Source organism: Schistocerca nitens, chromosome 2, assembly GCF_023898315.1.
Source record: "Schistocerca nitens isolate TAMUIC-IGC-003100 chromosome 2, iqSchNite1.1, whole genome shotgun sequence".
NCBI lineage: Eukaryota > Metazoa > Arthropoda > Insecta > Orthoptera > Acrididae > Schistocerca > Schistocerca nitens.
This window is the reverse complement of record NC_064615.1, coordinates 473,142,811-473,164,179: the sequence shown is the minus strand read 5'-3', so window position 1 is coordinate 473,164,179 and position 21,369 is coordinate 473,142,811.

The window sequence follows — 21,369 nt, the reverse complement described above, 5'->3', positions numbered from 1 at the left end:
ATTAGTTTCTCTGTTAATGTGCATCACAGCTACCAATTTCGGTCCTATTCGGATAATTCTTCAGGTGTGTGTTTTTTTTTTTCTTTTTTGACAAAAGTTACACCACGCCGAGAGAAATTAACACAACGGTTCATAGCAGTCAACATCAGGAGTTCTATGTGCCACACAAGATGAGGTATTGTATTTCCATTTACATCAAAAATCTCGAATAACTTCCGATGTGTAAAGTACGGAGGACAGTTTTCGTTATCTGAAGCCGCCACTATTCTGTCAAGTAGATTCACAACTGGCATCAAAAAGCTGAGTGCATCCCATTCTAGTCCTCCGGCAACGGAAACATCCCTGGCAGTACCGGGAATCGAATCTGGGTCCTTTGCAGGGCAGTCAGCTGCGCTAACTGCTCAGCAATGTAGGCGGGCTGACAGTGGCCTAGAGTGTGGTGTGCTGACCTTACACTCCTCCATATCGCCTCCAATGGCACGACTGTCACAGGATGACACTGCGATAGCTCGGTACCGATTAGTCCGCTACACAGAGGATTTTAATACATGGGAGACGGTCTCGTTTCCTTGGGAGACGGCCGGTTGCGGTGGTCTCGCGGTTCTAGGCGCGCAGTCCGGAACCGTGCGACTGCTACGGTCGCAGGTTCGAATCCTGCCTCGGGCATGGATGTGTGTGATGTCCTTAGGTTAGTTAGGTTTAATTAGTTCTAAGTTCTAGGGGACTGATGACCACAGCAGTTGAGTCCCATAGTGCTCAGAGCCATTTGAACCATTTGAACCTTGGGAGACGTCGTCCGACGCCAGGAAAAGATCAGCTTCTTTGAATATCTGGAAGATTAACAACGTTTAACACTCATCTACAGCATCACTGTGATCCTAGGACCAATTACAAAACAGAAGACATCGAAATTACATCCGAAAAGTTTGGAGAGTTATGACGTTAATGATGTGAAGTACGAGTTCAGCATTTACAAGGAACTGTCTGTGTCCGATTGATATATGGAACAATAAATTAAAATCCATGTTCAGTTACGTTTCTCTATTTTCTAAGACAATATATCCAAATAAATATAATAAAAATCTAAATACGCAAACTGTAGCTTCGAATTTGAAACTGAATATTGCGTGCTACGTTTAAGTATCAACACTTATTATACAGTGGATGTTGTGTGATAAAATACAGTTTTCCGAGTGATGTTAAACAATCTACACTTTAGGAAAATGACGAAACGCCTTTTAAGATAAGTGGAGGAGAGACGTTGGCTGCACAGTTTCCTTTAGAGCTGACTTTGAAAGCTGAAGGCACTGTAGACCATTGCTTGCAAAAGAGGATCTGATGAGACAGGGTAGCCCTTTATGCTTTATTGAAAGCCGTGCACGCCACGCCAAGGACTTCCGTGGTTGTCCACTCAACAGCGTCACCTGCAAATTACTGATAACAGCTGTGTGCTTGTCCGCGACTCCGCATGAATATGTCGTTCAGATTTATAGTGAGCTCACATTCCGTGCTTAAAGCACGTCTGAACCGAAAAGATAAGAGACAAAATCATAAGTACGTGCATCATTCAAAGTCTGTTTCGTTATCTGATTCTTATTAAGCGGAACTGCACTTTAGCACCAAATCTGAGACATTCATGTCACGAAAGATTCCCCTGTATCATTTTTAACACAAAAATTAACAGCTTTTTCTTCTACTGCACTTATTGTTAAGACAATTACGCCTCATTAAATATCAAGTGACAGATAATTATAAGGTAAACTATACCATATTGATACTGATATACAAAGTCCCATATTGCGTCTCACATTTGCGACTAGCATACTTCTAGAAAGCGTATTCATAATAGATGTCTTAACGCATTCAGCAAATATAACCAACCTCCCATCTATGTCTTTTCCTTCATCTATTACATATTTATTGATAAATGAATCATCTTCCTTGTACTTTCCAAGTCCGGCATTAAAGTCACCAATTATGAATTTATAAAAACAAGCTACCCCTTTGTCTGTAAGAACCCATAGAACGAGTATATCTCCTCTTCCGAGTGACTTGAAGTAGATGCATATGCTTCAGATATTTGGATTTTATACCTTTCTGATATTTTTAGAACCAAACGTGCAATTCTGCCTGAAATTCCCTCTAATACTGCTGTCTTGTCTATTATGATTATATTTTACTAAAAATCTGCCTTCATTGAGTTTGCCATTTGGTTCACCACAGTTTTCCTGAATTAAGTTGAAGACAGTATTCACCGTTACCACCTACTTCACTTCGTCAATGCTCCAGTTATTTTTTTCTAATTCCTCTTCTATTTCTGTCAATCTGTAGCCACCCGATAGCGAACAACACTGTAAGTGCTTATATGAAACCATTGCTCCTCTCGTTTTTTACATTCGGGATTTTGTGATACTGATGCAACTACCAACCTGAGATTCAAATGTGGGGTTAGTTTACTTTTACCTTACTGTCATACGTTGTGACTCAAAGGTGAGAAGAAGCGCCACATTTGCTTCAGAACGGATTGCCGATCTAATTTTCCAGATCAGCCGTAATGTTGACAACAGACGCCTCGGCTGGCCGCTCCTCTGGAGTACAGACATCGCCTACGTTACTAGTTTCGTTCCTCAGCGGGTGTTTCATTTCATCGGTGCCAACTATATCTGGCAGTCTTTCACCGATCCGCCACCTGCGTAGGTGGCCGATGGGCGACTAGCAGCACCACTCGAGAAAGAGAGATTTCAAGAAATAATTCAGAGAAAATTAAAAGAATGCGAAATAGAAGAAGTAACAAAGGTACTCCTACTAATCAAAACAGCTGAAGAAGTGGATGGCCTGCGCATATCTCAAAATTAACCGAAGCAGAGGAAAAATAAAACGATAACTTTAATCGATAAGAGAAGAAAAATGAAAATAAAAACAGACAAGGTAAGTTACAATATACAGAACTGTGAAAGCTCTCAGAAACAGCGAGAAAGAAAATATCAAGAAGTATGAAGAAGATAAGCTAAAAGCCAGTCCTGACAATTAATATAGTTTAATGATGGCCAAGCGGAAGCTTATGATAAGAAAGAATCACGTAATAACGTTAAGCACAGATGAAGGTCGAATTACAGATAAGAAAGAAATACTCGAATACATTGGGAATTTTCGCAGTAACTTCTACACTAAGGTAAATAATGATACCTTGATCCTTGACACAATGGGTGCTTCTGTCTCCCAAATCCCCGAAATGCTCCCATGAGAGGTCAAACATGCGACAGATAAGATGAACAAGAACTGCTTCAGGTAGTGATGACCTGTCAGTCGATATTTCAAAGTTGCTTGATCAGGAATCTATAAGATATGTAGCTAAAATATTTTCAAGTAATTTCAAGAGTGTGAAAATACCAAGAGACTGGAATATAGCCAAAATAACACTAAAATATTAGTAAGGTAGTATCAAAGATATAAAGAATTATCACCCGGGAAAACTTTTTGTCCATTCTGTACGAATTTTGTAGAAGAATTTTGATTACCAGATTGAGCACTGAACTTGACCTGGCTCAACCCACTGAGCAAGCTGCGTTACGCTCGCGATTTATTACAATTGACTATATCCTACACGAAAAAGTTAGTAGAAGAAATGAGTGCCATCTACCTCTTTGTATCGCCTTTATAGACTTTGAAAAGCATCCTCTTCGGTCAGTCACTTATCTGTGCCTGAGGTTTTGACAGAACTAGGAATAGAACAGGGCTATATTAAAGTCTTATACATCACATACAAAACCTCCAAAGCATTTATGAGTGTTGTTCAAGAAGCCAATACATTTCCCAGCGAAAAGGTTGTAAAATACTTGAGTCTATATCTTGAAAACTATTTTTCAGCAGTCCTAGAGAAAGTAGTGTCTAAACTAAGTTGGAAAACGAAGGGAATTCTAGTGCTGAAAGAGAGATGAAATAACCTGAGGACATTAAATGGACTGTTTGAAAGCCAACAATAACCCTAAGACGAATGGGAATGTCAGTGATTAGCTACACAAAGAAAGAGAGAAAGAAAGCAGTTCATATCAGACCTAAAACAGAGGCCTGTGATATAATGGAAAGAGTGAATACCTTCAAATGGCAGTGGGCTAGTTATGTCCCTGGAGGAAAAGAGGCAGATGGTACCAAAAAAAAAAAAAAACTTGATACCAGCCTAAAAAATCCCAAAAACTAACGGGAGGATCACCGGACAGATTAAGTAGAGACTTAAGAAAAACAGTCGGATTGAATTGGCAATGGGAAGCTCTAGATAGGCTGAAATGGAAAGAAGCTGCTGGTATCCTACGTTGCACGTCGCGTCAAAGAGGCTACATCACCAACAGGTCAAACTGGTTGATGATGAAAATGATATCAAGAGAAAGAAATGAAAAGAAAATTATAGTTATTCTGTTTGAAACGGAATTCACAGATAAGCGCTGACTTTTGGTACACAGTCAACGAGTCCTGTTATCTAACAATAACTGAGAGAGTTGGCGAACTGGTTAGCACACTGGACCCGCATTCGGGTGGACGACGCTTCAGAAGCGCTATCCAGATTTAGGTTTTTCATGATATCCCTTAATGACTCCTGGCAAATACCGAGATGTTTCCTTCCAAGGAGCACGGCCGAGTTCCTTCCCCATCCTTGACACAGTCCGAGCTTGTGCTCCGTCTCTAATGACTTCGATGTCGACGTGACGTTAAACCTAATCTTCCTTGCTTCCTTCGTTACTGACTACCAAGCCTGAAACGAGTTGTACCTAGGGCGATGAGCACACTGATTATGTGTAATGGCTGAGCATAATTTTGGCGAAACTGTGATACTGATCTCTCTTGTTTGCAACCGAAGTAATGACTGCGGCTGAGAATTCCTCTAGGTATCAGAGATACTGTTCAGAATCTGGTGGTGTGACCATTTCATATATTAGCAACCATTGAGCAACAACCTTTATGTACTTAGCTCCTAAGCTTAACTGAATCGTCGTAAACAAAACACATATGCCATCTCATTCAATGCAAACAGAACTTGAACTATGCGACACTGAATCTGATCACTTGTCAACTGCCGGTCATGGTATGCCTTTACAGTAGCGATGTGTGTTGTACCTAGAGAATAGTCTAGCTAGGAACACAAGATGTAGTTTTCGCCAGTACTTTAGTATAGTGGCCATTTTCTACAGATTTTGTTATTGCTAGTCATGAGGTTATCTTTCTTGCACCATTTATAAATATTTTGCGTTCTGCACACGCATGTGTTGTATAATTCAGGTAAAGAATTTCATAGCGAGCTAAATGCTGTATATTTTGAGAAATGTTTACATAACATAAGGAAAATTAAACTATACGTACTTTGTCGGTTGTGCACCTATTGGTACTTTGAAACAGAAGGTCTGTTACCATAGAACATTCGATACCTACAAATGAAGAGAGTTTGTTTAATCTCTCGGCAGTATCATCTGTCTTTAAAATGAAAATCTGTGGTATTTTATAATAGATTTTGTTTCAAAATTTGTTTTAACTCTGTTTTTGATAATACGTCTGCTTAACTTGATTTCACTTACAGACTAATGGTGTGTAGCAGTGGTAATACAATGCGGTGAGAAAAGTCACGGGATAGTGTTATACGCACACACAGATGGCGGTATTTTCGCATACACGTGGTATAAAAGGGCATTACATTGTCGGAGCTGTCATTCCGGTTGAAGACGTTTCGGACGTGATTAAGGCAGCACGACGCGAATTAACAGACACTGAACACGGAGTGACAACCGGAGCTAGACGCACGGCAGATATAAATTCGGAAATTGTTAGGGAATTCAGTACTCCGAGATCCACAGTGTCAACAGTGTGCCTGGAATGTCAGCTTTCAGGCATCGCAACTCACTACGAACAACGCAGTGGCTGGTGGACTTCACTTAACAACCAACAGCAGCGGCATTTTTGTAGGGTTGTTAATGCTGACAGACATGCAACACTGCGTGAAATTACCGCAGAATCAATGTGGGATGTATGACGAACATATCCGTTAGGACAATGTGGTGATATTTGTTGTTAATCGAGTATGGCAGCAGTTGACCGACGCGAGTGCATTTGCTAACGCCATGACGTCGTCTGCAGCGCCCAGTATGGGCTCGTAATGGGCTCGTAACGATATCGGTTGGACCCTAGACGACTGTAAACCGTTTCCTGAGTGCATAATTCAGTTGGTAAAGGTAAAGGTTCGAGTGTGGCACAGATCCACGAAACCGTGAACCAAGTTATCAACAAGCCACTGAGCAAGCTGCTGGTGATTCCATAAAGGTGTGGGCTGTGTTTATACGGAATGAACACGGACCTTTGTCCAACTGAACAGATCATTGACTGCAAGTGGTTATGTTAGGCTACTTGGAGACCATTTCCAGCCATTCATGGACTTCATGTTCCCAAACAACACTGGAATTTTTACGGGTGACAAAGCGCTATGTCTCCGGGGCACATTTGTTCGCTCTTAGTTTGAAGGACATACTGGACCATTCGGGCGAATGATTTGGCCATCGAGATCGATCGCTACGAATCCTATCGAGCGATTTATGGGGCAAAATCGAGAGTTTATTTCGCACACAAAATCTTGCACTGGCAACGCTTTTGCAATTATGGACCGCTATCGAGGCAGTATGGCTCACTATTCTACATCTACATCCATCCTCCGCAAGCCACCTGACGGTGTGTGGCGGAGGGTACCCTGAGTACCTGTATCGGTACTACCTTCTATACCAGTCTCGTATTGTTCGTGGAAAGAAGGATTGTCGGTATGCTTCTGTGTGGGCTCTAAACTCTCTGATTTTATCCTCATGGTCTCTCCGCGAGATATACGTAGGAGGGAGCAATATTCTGCTTGACTCCTCGGTGAAGGTATGTTCTCGAAACTTCAACAAAAGCCCTTACCTAGCTACTGAGCTTCTCTCCTGCAGTGTCTTCCACTGGAGTTTATCTGTCATCTCCGTAACGCTTTCGCGATTACTAAATGATCCTGTAACGAAGCGTGCTGCTCTCCGTTGGATCTTCTCTATCTCGTCTATCAACCCTATCTGGTACGGATCCTACACTGGTGAGCAGTATTCAAGCAGTGGGCGAACAAGCGTACTGTAACCTACTTCCTTTGTTTTCGGATTGCATTTCCTTAGGATTCTTCCAATGAATCTCAGTCTGGTATCTGCTTTACCGACGATCAACTTTATATGATCATTCCATTTTAAATCACTCCTAATGCCTACTCCCAGATAATTTATGGAATTAACTGCTTCCAGTTGCTCACCTGCTATATTGTAGCTAAATGATAAGGGACCTATCTTTCTATGTATTCGCAGCACATTACAGTTGTCTACATTGAGATTCAATTGCCATTCCCTGCACCATGCGTCAATTCGTTGCAGATCCTCCTACATTTCAGTACAATTTTTCATTGTTACAACCTCTCGATATACCATAGCATCATCCGCAAAAAGCCTCAGTGAACTTCCGATGTCATCCATAAGGTTATTTATGTATATTGTGAATAGCAACGGTCGTATGACACTCCCCTGCGGCACACCTGAAATCACTCTCACTTCGAAACAAGCAGGGGAAATGAAAATGTTCTACATACCTGTAATAATGATTTCCTTCTTGTAGAACTGAAGGGGACGTCCCATTATTTGTTTAGTCCGTGACACTTCGAATTGCTGCACTAAACCTGGCAAAAGGAGGCCCGACACGGTATTAGGAGGCTTCCCATAATTTTTGTCACCTCAATGCAAAAAGCGAATACCAAATTTAAAAATGGAATAATGTAATATATCAAAGTTCTACTTCAGGGTGAAGCGTGAAATTTGTGCCAGTGTAAAACACTCACCTATTCACGAAAATATTCCTCTGTATTCCATGTTCCTGTTGTCATCCTTTCTTGCCACTGGGAAAAGAAACTGACCACACTCCCAGACGATGGTGTCCACAGCTGCATAGCCACGGTTCGTGTCAACCGTTGGTTCTTCGAATTGCGCGGATCCACGTCTCCCGAGATCTCCGCTACCTGCTCCGCTCGTTCCTTATAGCTTGAACTGCGGCCCACTGCGTAGTGTTAAGCCTGCGATGCCCATGGCCTAACGAGTGGGGCCTGCTCTCCACAACAGACCTGGAGCCACCTCCAGAGTCGTCAGCTGCCAGCACCGTGGATTCTGGTGGAGGCTCTAGTAGTCGTAGCAGCATCGTTTGCTCCACTTCCTAACACTGCAAGTCCAGCCGCTTACGCAAACAACCTAGGCCTTCGCCTCAATCTCCGATACGCTGCGAATTGACCTCCAGCGACGTGCTGCAGCCCCCACGGCCACTCCACCGTGGGAAATGTTGATCGTTCGTAGTGCAGCAGTTATTGACTTTCGTCCACGCAACACCACCTTAGCTCAGCTTCCTAGCTGCGGATCAAAAACCGCCGCTCAGTGGTGCCGAATCCCCAAAACGTTGCCACAACCCCGAAAAATGAATTTTAGATTCAGGGTTATTTGGAGGGGTGAGTTGGGTATGGGAAGGACTAGTGCATCTCAGCCCAAAATGATAGGTCCCTACCTTCTATGCTTGTCGAACTACTTCATTTCAAAGGCGACCTTCGTCGAGAGCACACGCGTCGCTGTGACAACTAGGCAAATTTGCGCTCAGGTAGTCAGTGGACATTAACGTAGTGAAGTGAAAAACTTCATTTCTACAAGAAGGAAATGATTATTACAGGTATGTAGAACATTTTCATACACTATCACAGTCTAAATCTCATGGTTATCCTATTTATTTTATATCTTTTTCGACACTTGTACAAAACGCTAATGCTTTGCCGAACTGCATTTTCAAAGGGAGCAAAAGTAACATATACCGCAATATATCGCGGAATTGAAACTCGCAGACTATAGATTGATCAGTTACTTTATGGAATTGACAAGAATCAGCTTCCTAAATCTGCCTATTCTCTTGTGTAATTAATGTTTCCTCGGGCCCGTTGTGTTATGAAATGTTGAAAGACTTCCAAGCAGTTTTGGAGAATGGCTCCCCCATGAACCATGGACCTTGCCGATGGTGCGGAGGCTTGCGTGCCTCAGCGATACAGCTGGCCGTACCGTAAAAAATGGTTCAAATGGCTCTGAGCACTATGGGACTCAACTGCTGAGGTCATTAGTCCCCTAGAACTTAGAACTAGTTAAACCTAACTAACCTAAGGACATCACAAACAGCCATGCCCGAGGCAGGATTCGAACCTGCGACCGTAGCGGTCTTGCGGTTCCAGACTGCAGCGCCTTTAACCGCACGGCCACTTCGGCCGGCAGGCCGTACCGTAGGTTCAACCACAACAAAGATGCATCTGTTGAGAGGCTAGACAAATGTGTGGTTCCTGAAGAGGGGCAGCAGCCTTTTCAGTAGTTGCAGGGGCAACAGTCTGGAGGATTGACTGATCTGGCCTTGTAACACTAACCAAAACGTCCTTTCTGTGCTGGTACTGCGAACGGCTGAAAGCAAGGGGAAATTACAGCCGTAATTTTTCTCGACGGCATGCAGCTTTACTGTATGGTTAAATAACGATGGCGTCCTCTTGGGTAAAATATTCCGGAGGTAAAGTAGTCCCCCATTCGGTTCTCCGGGTGGAGACTACTCAGGAGGACGTCGTTATCATGACAAAGAAAACTGGCATTCTACGGATCGGAGCGTGGAATGTCAGATCCCTTAATCGGGCAGGTAGGTTAGAAAATTTGAAACGGGAAATGGATGGGTTATAGCTAGGTATAGTGGGAATTAGTGAAGTTCGGTGGCAGGAGGAACAAGACTTCTGGACAGGTGAATAGAGGGTTATAAATACAAAATCAAATAGGGGTAATGAGAGAGTAGCTTTAATAATGAATAAAAAATAGGAGCGCGGGTAAGCTAGTACAAACAACATAGTGAACACATTATTGTAGCAAAGATAGACACGGAGCCCACGTCCACCACAGTAGTACAAGTTTATATGTCAACTAGTTCCGCAGATGACGAAGAGATTGGTGAAATGTATGATGACATGAAAGAAATTATTCAGATACTAAAGGGAGACGAAAATTTAATAGTCATGGGGGACTGGAATTCGATAGTAGGAAAAGGAAGAGACGGAAAATTAGCAGATGAATATGTAATGGGGTAAGGTATGAAAGAAGAAGCTGTCTGGTAGAATTTTGCACAAAACATAACTTAATCATAGCTAAAACTTGGTTCAAGAATCATGAAAGAAGGTTGTATACATGGAAGAAGCCTGGAGATACTATAAGGTCTCGTTTATATTATTTAATGGTAAGACAGAGATTTAGGAACAAGGTTTTAAATTGTAAGACATTTCCAGAGGCAGATGTGAATTCTGACCACAATCTGATGGTTATGAAGTGCAGATTAAAACTGAAGAAACTGCAAAAAGGTGGGGATTTGAGGAGATGGGGCCTGGATAGACTGAAAGAACCAGAGATTTTAGAGCGTTTCAGGGAGAGAATTAGGGAACGACTGACAATAATAGGGGAAAGAAATACAGTAGAAGAAGAACGGGTAGCTTTGAGAGACGAAATAGTCAAGGTAGCAGAGGATCAAGTAGGTAAAAAGACGAGGGCTTATAGAAATCCTTGGGTAACAGAAGATATATTGAATTTAATTAATGAAAGGCGAAAATGCAGTAAATGAAGCAGTCAAAAAGGAATACAAACGTCTCAAAAATGAGATCGATAGTAAGTGCAAAATGGCTAGCAGGGTGGCTAGAGGACAAATATAAGGATATAGGGGCTTATCTCACTAGGGGTAAGACAGATACTGCCTACAGGAAAATTAAAGAGACCTTTGCAGAAAGGAGAACCACTTGCATAAATATCAAGAGCTCAGATGGAAACTCAGTTCTAAGCAAAGAAGGGAAAGCAGAAAGGTGGATGGAGTATATAGAGGATCTATACAAGGGCGATGTTCTTGAGGACAATATTATGGAATTGGAAGAGAATGTAGATGAAGATGATATAGGTTTTATGATACTGCGTGAAGAGTTTGACAGAGCACTGAAAGACTTAAGTCGAAACAAGGCTCCGGGAGTAGACAATATTCCGTTAGAACTACTGACATCCTTTGGAGAGCATAACAAAACTCTACCATCTAGTGAGCAAGATGTATGAGAGAGGCGAAATATCCTCAGACTTCAAGAAGAATGTAATAACTCCAATCACAAACAAAACAGGTGTTGACAGATGTGAAAGTTACCGAACTATCAGTTTAATAAGCCACGGCTGCAAAATACTGACACGAATTGTTTACAAAAATGGTTCAAATGGCTCTGAGCACTATGGGACTCAACTGCTGAGGTCATTAGTCCCCTAGAACTTAGAACGACTTAAACCTAACTAACCTAAGGACATCACACACATCCATGCCCGAGGCAGGATTCGAACCTGCGACCGTAGCGGTCTCGCGGTTCCAGACTGCAGCGCCAGAACCGCGCGGCCACTTCGGCCGGCGCAAGGAAGTCGTTTCTGAAAGTATTTGTATGGAGTGTAGCCATGTATGGAAGTGAACCGTGTACGATAAATAGTTTAGACAAGAAGAGAATACAAGCTTTCGAAATGTGGTGCTACAGAAGAATGCTGAAGATTGGTTGGGTTAGATCACATAACTAATGAGGAGGTATTGAACAGAATTGGGGAGAAGAGAAATTTGTAGCACAACTTGACTGGAAGAAGGGATCGGTTGGTAGAGCACATTCTGAGGCGTCAAGGGTTCACCAATTTAGTATTGGAGGGCAGTGTGGAGGGTAAAAATCGTAGAGGGAGACCAAGAGATGAATACACTAAGCAGATTCAGAAGGATGTAGGTTGCAGTCGGATGTACTAAATGAATCCACAGTAAATCAGCGAGAATGATGTTGACTTGTAAATCTGTACATGGTAACCGTTGCTATACAGGCTGTTCCAAAAACGTTGCGACATACATGGAGGGGTTGAGTAACAAATCGAAGATAGCAGCCCATGTCTGGAACCGTCATCCAACGAAGGTACAGAACGTCGAAGTTGTAGGCTCCGGCATTCCTTCGGCAACAGATGTGACTTTGTACGCTGGCGTATTGGAGAGCTGCATGAAACCAGTCTCTGGACAGAAGACCACAACAACAACAATGGAGAATGGAAACTGCTTGTTAACCTACAGCTACTCATTAGGAAACATAGTATGTGAAGAGAACGAATGTGTTACAGACGAGTGGCGTCTTATCCTTCCGAGTTGTTTCCACTATCGAAGCTTTGTCTCCCCCAAACTTGTTGATATATTCGACAGTCGGATGTACTATATGAATTCACAGTAAATCAGCGAGAATGATATTGACTTGTAATTCTGTACATGGTAACCGTTGCTATACAGGCTGTTCCAAAAACGTTGCGACATACATGGAGGGGTTGAGCAACAAATCGAAGATAGCAGCCCATGTCTGGAACCGTCATCCAACGAAGGTACAGAACGTCGAAGTTGTAGGCTCCGGCATTCCTTCGGCAACAGATGTGACTTTGTACGCTGACGTATTGTAGACGTAACGTTTCGCAATGTTGTATGTTATTCAGAGATTGCGCGACTGATTACCAAGATCGTCAGTGGAGAAGATGGAGCTAGTTGCTGTATGCCTTGGTGAGCGATGGTTTCGGACACGGGTTTCCACCAGCAGTTTATTTTTCTTCTGTATACCGAAAAACATTCGAGATTTTAGAGAGTTACTGAAGTAAAATAATGTCCGGGTAACAGCCCGTATCCGAAACTCTCATCCACCGAGGCAACAGAGAACATTCATAGAAAACAAGACCTGTCTACGCAGCAGCTAGCTACATCTTGCCCATTGGCGATCGTGGAATCAGTCGCGATCATTGAATTAGGAACGACATTGCGAGACTTCCTACTATAGCTAGTTAGCATTCGAAGTCAAATTTGCTGCGGAAAGGTTGGCCTTGTGCCAGGCGCCTGCCGCTTCGACGCTCTGTGTCGTCATTGAGTGACATTTCCGGCCATGGGTTCCTATCCTTCATTTGTTCATCACGACTAGCTTTACAACCCTCCGAAGTTTGCCACAACATTTCGGGGACCCCTTGTGTATGGCAGTGATCTGTGATTCTTTACAGTTACACGGGTAGTAGATACACTGAAGTAGAGTTTAGAATAAGATTTTCTGTTAATATATATATATATATATATATATATATATATATATATATATATATATATATATATATATATATATATATATTATGTGCTGGTTCTGGAGTAGTAACCTTAAACATTGTGATTACACTTTGCTTTATTGATTGTCTCGAGTGTCAAAAGTAGAATCATCTACGATTATCAGTTATTGGTATTAGACGCGCCAACAACAGTATTCGACGAAACCGAAATGATGATTGATAAATCATTGAAACTGTGTGTGGACGGTGCCGATGTGGCGGAGGGCATTACTCACGACATTCTTTATGGAGCCATTCTAAAATTTACTGCGGTTTCTCAGTGCAGACGTGGGTGGGATGAATGAGGCCGGCGAGATGGGAATCACAAACGAGGGCGGCGACACCTCGTTCGGCTGCGGGGAGCGTCCTGCCGCCGGCCACACGTCTGGCGCCGCTCAAGGGGCGACGTCGCGGCGGAGAGCCGATAAGGCTGTGAGGACGTGCCCAGAGTCGAAACGCCGGCCGGCAAGGCGCAGACCGGACCTCACCCCAACGTCCGCCGCGGCGCTGTGGTACGCAGTCGTCTCCAGCTGCCCTTGGCTGCCTCATCTCGATACACGGGCTGCTGGTGCTGCAGATAGGGCGTGACCCGCTCGCAACACAGGGCATGCCTAATTGCGTATCGTGTAATCTCGATAACTAGGTACCCAACGCGTTAGGTACAATATTGGTATTTTATGATTACGGACATGTGCATTTCGACAGATATGTATATTAGCCAGCATTGCAACTTATGCTGAAAAGATAATAAAGGAATTTAAAACGAGATATTAGAGGGAAGAGTAATCGAATTATTACACAGGAAAAAAAAAAAGTTCAAATGTGTGTGAAATATTACGGGACTTAATTTCTAAGGTCATCATCCATAAGCTTACACACTACTTGACGTAAATTATCCTAAGGACAAACACACACACACCCGTGCCCGAGGGGGGACTCGAACCTCCGCCGGGACCAGCCGCACAGTCCGTGATTGCAGCGCCTAGACCGCTCGGCTAATCCCGCGCGGCTACACAGGAAACAAATACCAGTTCTACGATTTGAAGACGACATGGCCCTTCTGGACTTACCAAAGGCAGAAGTACACAAAGTTTCTAACGACATGGATATCAAATACAGCATTTGGAATTAGTTGAGGTTTGTCGAAGTAAAGATGATTATGATGAAAATTACTGGCAATAAGAAAGATTAATCTGTTACCATGAAAATGGGTAATGACGTAGAAGTAAAGGAAGTGAAATTAATCACACACTTTGAAAGTCGGAATTTGTAGCGAGGTCAAAAGAGAAATAACAGCCGAATTCGAAAAGAAGGATTCTCAACAACTTATAAGGAGAAAACAGTTGGTGAAAATATACATTGTAGTTTGAAAGTGAAACGTGATTCACAGGAACGCTAAACAAGAAGAAACATGAAGAGTTTTCAAATCTGATAGAGCGATGTTAAGGTTTAGTGGACTGGTAAAGTATGAACAGGTGACAAAAAGCTGTAGACCAGGAATAAAGTCAGTGGAATATCGTCAACAGAAAAAAAATGTAGGACGAATTTTGTTAGGTCACCAACGAACTGTTTATTTTTATTTGGAATAGGAGAGGGGTAAATACACTCCTGGAAATTGAAATAAGAACACCGTGAATTCATTGTCCCAGGAAGGGGAAACTTTATTGACACATCCCTGGGGTCAGATACATCACATGATCACACTGACAGAACCACAGGCACATAGACACAGGCAACAGAGCATGCACAATGTCGGCACTAGTACAGTGTATATCCACCTTTCGCAGCAATGCAGGCTGCTATTCTCCCATGGAGACGATCGTAGAGATGCTGGATGTAGTCCTGTGGAACGGCTTGCCATGCCATTTCCACCTGGCGCCTCAGTTGGACCAGCGTTCGTGCTGGACGTGCAGACCGCGTGAGACGACGCTTCATCCAGTCCCAAACATGCTCAATGGGGGACAGATCCGGAGATCGTGCTGGCCAGGGTAGTTGACTTACACCTTCTAGAGCAAGTTGGGTGGCACGGGATACATGCGGACGTGCATTGTCCTGTTGGAACAGCAAGTTCCCTTGCCGGTCTAGGAATGGCAGAACGATGGGTTCGATGACGGTTTGGATGTACCGTGCACTATTCAGTGTCCCCTCGACGATCACCAGTGGTGTACGGCCAGTGTAGGAGATCGCTCCCCACACCATGATGCCGGGTGTTGGCCCTGTGTACCTCGGTCGTATGCAGTCCTGATTATGGCGCTCACCTGCACGGCGCCCAACACGCATACGACCATCATTGGCACCAAGGCAGAAGCGACTCTCATCGCTGAGGACGACACGTCTCCATTCGTCCCTCCATTCACGCCTGTCGCGACACCACTGGAGGTGGGCTGCACGATGTTGGGGCGTGAGCGGAAGACGGCCTAACGGTGTGCGGGACCGTAGCCCAGCTTCATGGAGACGGTTGCGAATGGTCCTCGCCGATACCCCAGGAGCAACAGTGTCCCTAATTTGCTAGGAAGTGGCGGTGCGGTCCCCTACGGCACTGCGTAGGATCCTACGGTCTTGGCGTGCATCCGTGCGTCGCTGCGGTCCGGTCCCAGGTCGACGGGCACGTGCACCTTCCGCCGACCACTGGCGACAACATCGATGTACTGTGGAGACCTCACGCCCCACGTGTTGAGCAATTCGGCGGTACGTCCACCCGGCCTCCCGCATGCCCACTATACGCCCTCGCTCAAAGTCCGTCAACTGCACATACGGTTCACGTCCACGCTGTCGCGGCATGCTACCAGTGTTAAAGACTGCGATGGAGCTCCGTATGCCACGGCAAACTGGCTGACACTGACGGCGGCGGTGCACAAATGCGGCGCAGCTAGCGCCATTCGACGGCCAACACCGCGGTTCCTGGTGTGTCCGCTGTGCCGTGCGTGTGATCATTGCTTGTACAGCCCTCTCGCAGTGTCCGGAGCAAGTATGGTGGGTCTGACACACCGGTGTCAATGTGTTCTTTTTTCCATTTCAAGGAGTGTAGGTCGTTCATGACCAAACCTAGACTATGCAAAATAGATTACAAAAAATGTTGAGTGTAGTACCTATGATTGCTTGAAGACAGCTAGTTCTTAGGATACTTTAAGTTAGTCAAAAGATGATGGCGAATAGTAAAAAATTCTTTTACTTTTATCTACGTGTTAATCCCAAAGATTTTTACTAGGATATTTTCACTTGGTTCGTGATAGAATACGTAATACAAGTTGGTGCTCCTGATGCAATATAGTGGGCCCAAACGTACAACACCTTTCTAATTTACGAAAATTAAGGCCGTCAGTTTTCCAATAGTTTTACTCGGGCCGGCCGAAGTGGCCGTGCGGTTAAAGGCGCTGCAGTCTGGAACCGCAAGACCGCTACGGTCGCAGGTTCGAATCCTGCCTCGGGCATGGATGTTTGTGATGTCCTTAGGTTAGTTAGGTTTAACTAGTTCTAAGTTCTAGGGGACTAATGACCTCAGCAGTTGAGTCCCATAGTGCTCAGAGCCATTTGAGCCAGTTTTACTCGGTACTCCATCTGCTCCTCTTCTCCTTCTCCCCATATTTGTTACGCTCATCTTCGTCGACATACTGAAATTGTTATGTTAATCTTCAGTGGGTCTCCTTCCGTAGGACTATGCGAAATAACTGTAGAATGGTGAAATTTTCCTTCTACGTCATAGTATGTTATAAGAAATCTTAAATTTTTCCCATCCTTCTGTTCACAGATCAGCTTCCGACAAGAGATTTTCTCACGGTGCTGGGCCACATACTAAGATCTTGATGCCATTGTGTCTTCCAGCGAACGTTTCCTTTTTATTGTTTCATTATTTTTTTCCGTATATATGTTCCTTCATCTTATCTTGTCACTTTGTCCGTCCACATCATTGCTGACATTCGGCAGCAAGACATTGCCAAAACGTTTATTCTTCTTCTTCAGTTTTCCCGTGATTCCATATAATACAGTTTCGCTTATGGAAAGTTGTGAAGAGTTTTCGCCCATTTCATCGAAAATACAAATCAGTCTGAGAGAATTTTCGATTAAAGGAATCTTTATTCTCCAGCTTTAGTCTCCATCCAATTGCTTCCTTGCTTCAGTTAAGATACATACTTTTTCTTCCGAAACTGTATTATTCTGTCAGTCTTAAACTGTCCCCCTCCATTTTTATCAAAATCCCTGGTCCATGTTCTACTACCCTCTATCAATTTCGTCTTAGTAAAATATACACTCCATTCAACATATTTTATATGTTCTCACTACTTTAGGTGATGAGGTCTATCATTCAGGTCTTTACTTACATAGATATTTGTCTACCTTTCGTTTTAATACCTACCTAAAATTTTGGAACATTGCCTCCGTATGGTTTTACACATGGAGATTATCTGCAGTAACCGTATACCGTATACCGTACTACTTACTGACAGTCGTCACAACGTACGATTAATTACCACTAATACAGCGTACGAATGCATCCTGCAGTACTTGCATATTCAAATTTTGAGACTAAATAACTACCTAGTCACAGTAATGTACAAAAATGGAATTTTATCTCCTTCTTTCTCGTGCTCCAGTGTCATCCATATAGTTTTCACGCTGCTTATAAAAGGAACGTATATGAAACTACTCGTAACATGAGCCAGGTGCATGCAGACTAATATCCTTTAGTAAATAATTCTAATATATGCAGTTTATTTACTTACAATATTGGATTGTAAGTTTGCATTTTAAGTGATGGTCACTCCATTAAATGTGCGTAAAGAAATTCTGTGCCCTCACGAGTTAGAGAAAAAAAAAAACCGTGGGTAAAACTGTTGATGCTGCAGAGTATTTCTTGATAGCATCGACACTCAGTTGCGAAAACAAACTTGCACAGTAGGGGAAGAATGACAGTGACAACTGCACAAACACAACCGTAATAAAGATACACGATAAAACATTTTAAAAGAGTGGTAGAAAACTGCAACTTTGAAAACTGATGCATAAAAATAAGAGTAGCTCAACTCACATATTTCGCCTGGGAACATCAAAGCGCACATCAACGGTGCTGGATATAATGATGGAGAATTTGTAACAAATCATTTCATCTATCAGTATGACTATAATTTCAAACGATCAAGTCAGTCCATAACAAATTTCTGTTTCAAAATGACAGTGAGTTAATTTACTCTATTTTACTGGATAATTCAAAACTGAGTGAGAGCAACACAGAAGATATGCTTCAGTTGATGTTCACCATGAGCTGTGAGAGGTGAAGCGAAGATTGTACATCAGTGTTACCCTTTGGTCAGCTATTACATCTTCCGCTTTGAATTTAACTTTTTCTTACGTTCCATCCGCAATGTCTGTGAGCTGAGTAAGACGTAAGGTGATGTAAGTACTTCGGCCAATGGTCTTGCCTCTGTGGTAACACGCGTTCCCATCTGATCGGCGTCGTTAAACGCTGTCGCCATCCGCTGTGGCCGACGGTTCTAGGCACTTCACGTCCGAAACCGTGCGACTGCTACGATCGTAGTTTCGAATCCTGCCTCGGGCACGGATGTGTGTGATGTCCCTAGGTTTGTTAGGTGTAAGTAGTTCTAAGTTCTAGGGGACTGATAACCTCATATGTTAAGTCCCATAGTGCTCAGAGCCATTTAACCATTTAAACACTGTCGGGCTCGGTTAGCACTTGTGTGGGTACCCGTCCGGGTCTGCCGAACGCTGTTGGCTGGGAGTGCGATGTGCTGACCACTTGCCACTCCATATTCGCGTACGGTGACGCCTATGACCTGAGGATGACAGGGCGGTCAGTCTGTGCAGTAGAGCGTCCAAGGCCTGTTCGGACGTAGTGTGGTTTTGGATAAAACTGTTTCGAACAGGTAAGTGTGACAAAAATAATGTTCTCACTGTAACAGCTCTACAGCCCTTTTCTCTCTTCAAAATTGACTCTGTCGATACCGGCCTCACTGTTAATGAATCGCTCGATACCATTCATATCAATACTCGCGTAACTCTCGGTTTTGAGGGTACGCTGCTTTTTTTTTATTGATTTTAATCACTATTTCTACTCGTCTTGCGTTTTGGATTATTATGCAAATATCCAGTGTGCTTTTTGTACAAAAACAGGTGCACGCTGGAAACCTAGTCATCCATACATTCTTACGTTCAATTCAGACAAAATCGCATATAAAATAGTTGTTAATGTCAACAGAAGTTACATGAACTTCTATTTGTCTAATGTACAAAATTAGGCCCACGAAGCGCTGTGCGGCTTGGTTACCACTTGGATGGGTGACCGCGCGGGTGTGCCGAGCTCTGTTGGTCAGCGGGGTGCACTCAGACCTTGTGAGGCCAGCTGAAGAGCTACTTGGCTGCGAAGTAGTTGCTCTGCTCACAAAAATGATAACGGCCGGGAGAGCCGAGTGCTGAGCACATGCCCCTCCGGTCCGAACCTTGTGATTCTTGGCACCATAGGTCCTTCAGTCGCCTGTTAAGCTTAATGTACTAACGTATAAAATTATTGTCTTAGAACCGACGAATGTAACTTCTCCGGATATCATTTCTGATATATGAGAATCCTCGGTAGTAATCTGACTTTATGTGCAGCGGTTTGTGTTTTGTCTATGGGTCAGTCTGCCTTAAGTTACAGTTATAGCGACACTCTGTTTAATTTCTTCTCGGTGTTGTGAATCTGATTTGAAGAAACTATGTCATGAAAGGCTTGACAAGTATTACGTTTGGATTCAAGAAAGTCGAAGAGAATTAAGTCAGCTACTGCGAAACACAGTTAGTGTTTGTCATTTCATAAAAAGACCGGACCTCATTTACCGAATATCTGAATGGACTTTCACTGCAACAAAGGTAAGTGGTAATGAATATTTTGTCTTCTCTACCACTGCTACTGCTACCATATTCACGTTATTGCGATAAATATTGTTTATAAATAACACGCAATCCTAATAATTCTTCACAGCTGATTACTAATAATAACTCAGCATGCCCATAGTTTGCTGCCTCTGCACGGGCAGCTCTCTCAGAAGCCTTCAGTTTTATGTTGACACTTGTCATTTGCTTCGCCATTCCTTCCATAACTACCTTTCATGTCTCGGTACTGTAACTACCTTCAGAAATTCCATTTGCATGTGTTTATCCTCAGTCTTACATCTGTTTTTATTGTCTCCACATTTATCTACATTGCTTTTCACGACTTTGTATAGGGTAAAATAAATTTTTACTGATTATTTATTTTGTACTACTGCTTTTCTTAAGATCAAATTTCTTGAATAATCTTGATTGCTTTTCAGATTTTCAGTTTCAGTAAACTATTGTTTCGTGAAGATACCACAGAAAAAATTGTTTTCAAAATAATTGGTAACAAAATAATTCACTTCGCTATTACACAGTGACAAGCGGATTAAAACACCATATCTTCCATAAAAACTGAAGAATACTTTATAGAGTGCCAAACTGAAACTAAAAATACTCTAAGAAGTGAATGTAACTCAGATTCCTTTCGTTTCCTGAGTAGAGGATAGGAACAAGGAACCCAGCTCCGTATGCACAAACATTAACAATTTTCTTATCATGAAAGGAAGAACCGTAAAGATAAACGATCACCTTAGCACAAGGGAAACAAATAATTCAGTGCATTACTCGATGAATCTCGGAAGAAAAATTTATATGATCTTTTTCTTACTTTTATCTACTCTCCCGGTGTACAGTTTCACAATTACAAACGAAACAGCAGGAGCTGTAGCGTTTAAATCTATGGCTGCCAATATAGCTTACCTTATTGAATATTCATTAAGCTCGCTACAGGACCGTTGCCAATTAATGGATACATATGAGTGACAGACTGTGTAGGATGTTGATATTGTAAGATACACCGGCCGTCCACTGAAGTACACTGAAACAGTGTCCACAAATGTTTTGCACTCTGCGACTCACACCATCAGTAACACCTAATTTGTCGAAGTGTGGTATGTGTAAAGGATGTATTAGAGACAAAGTCTAGTGGTGTGGACTCCGGGACGTTGTTATTACTTACATCGCTCATTAAAACTGAACACTTATAGAACACGTACCAACAACTGAATGAAACAGTCACTAACTTTTT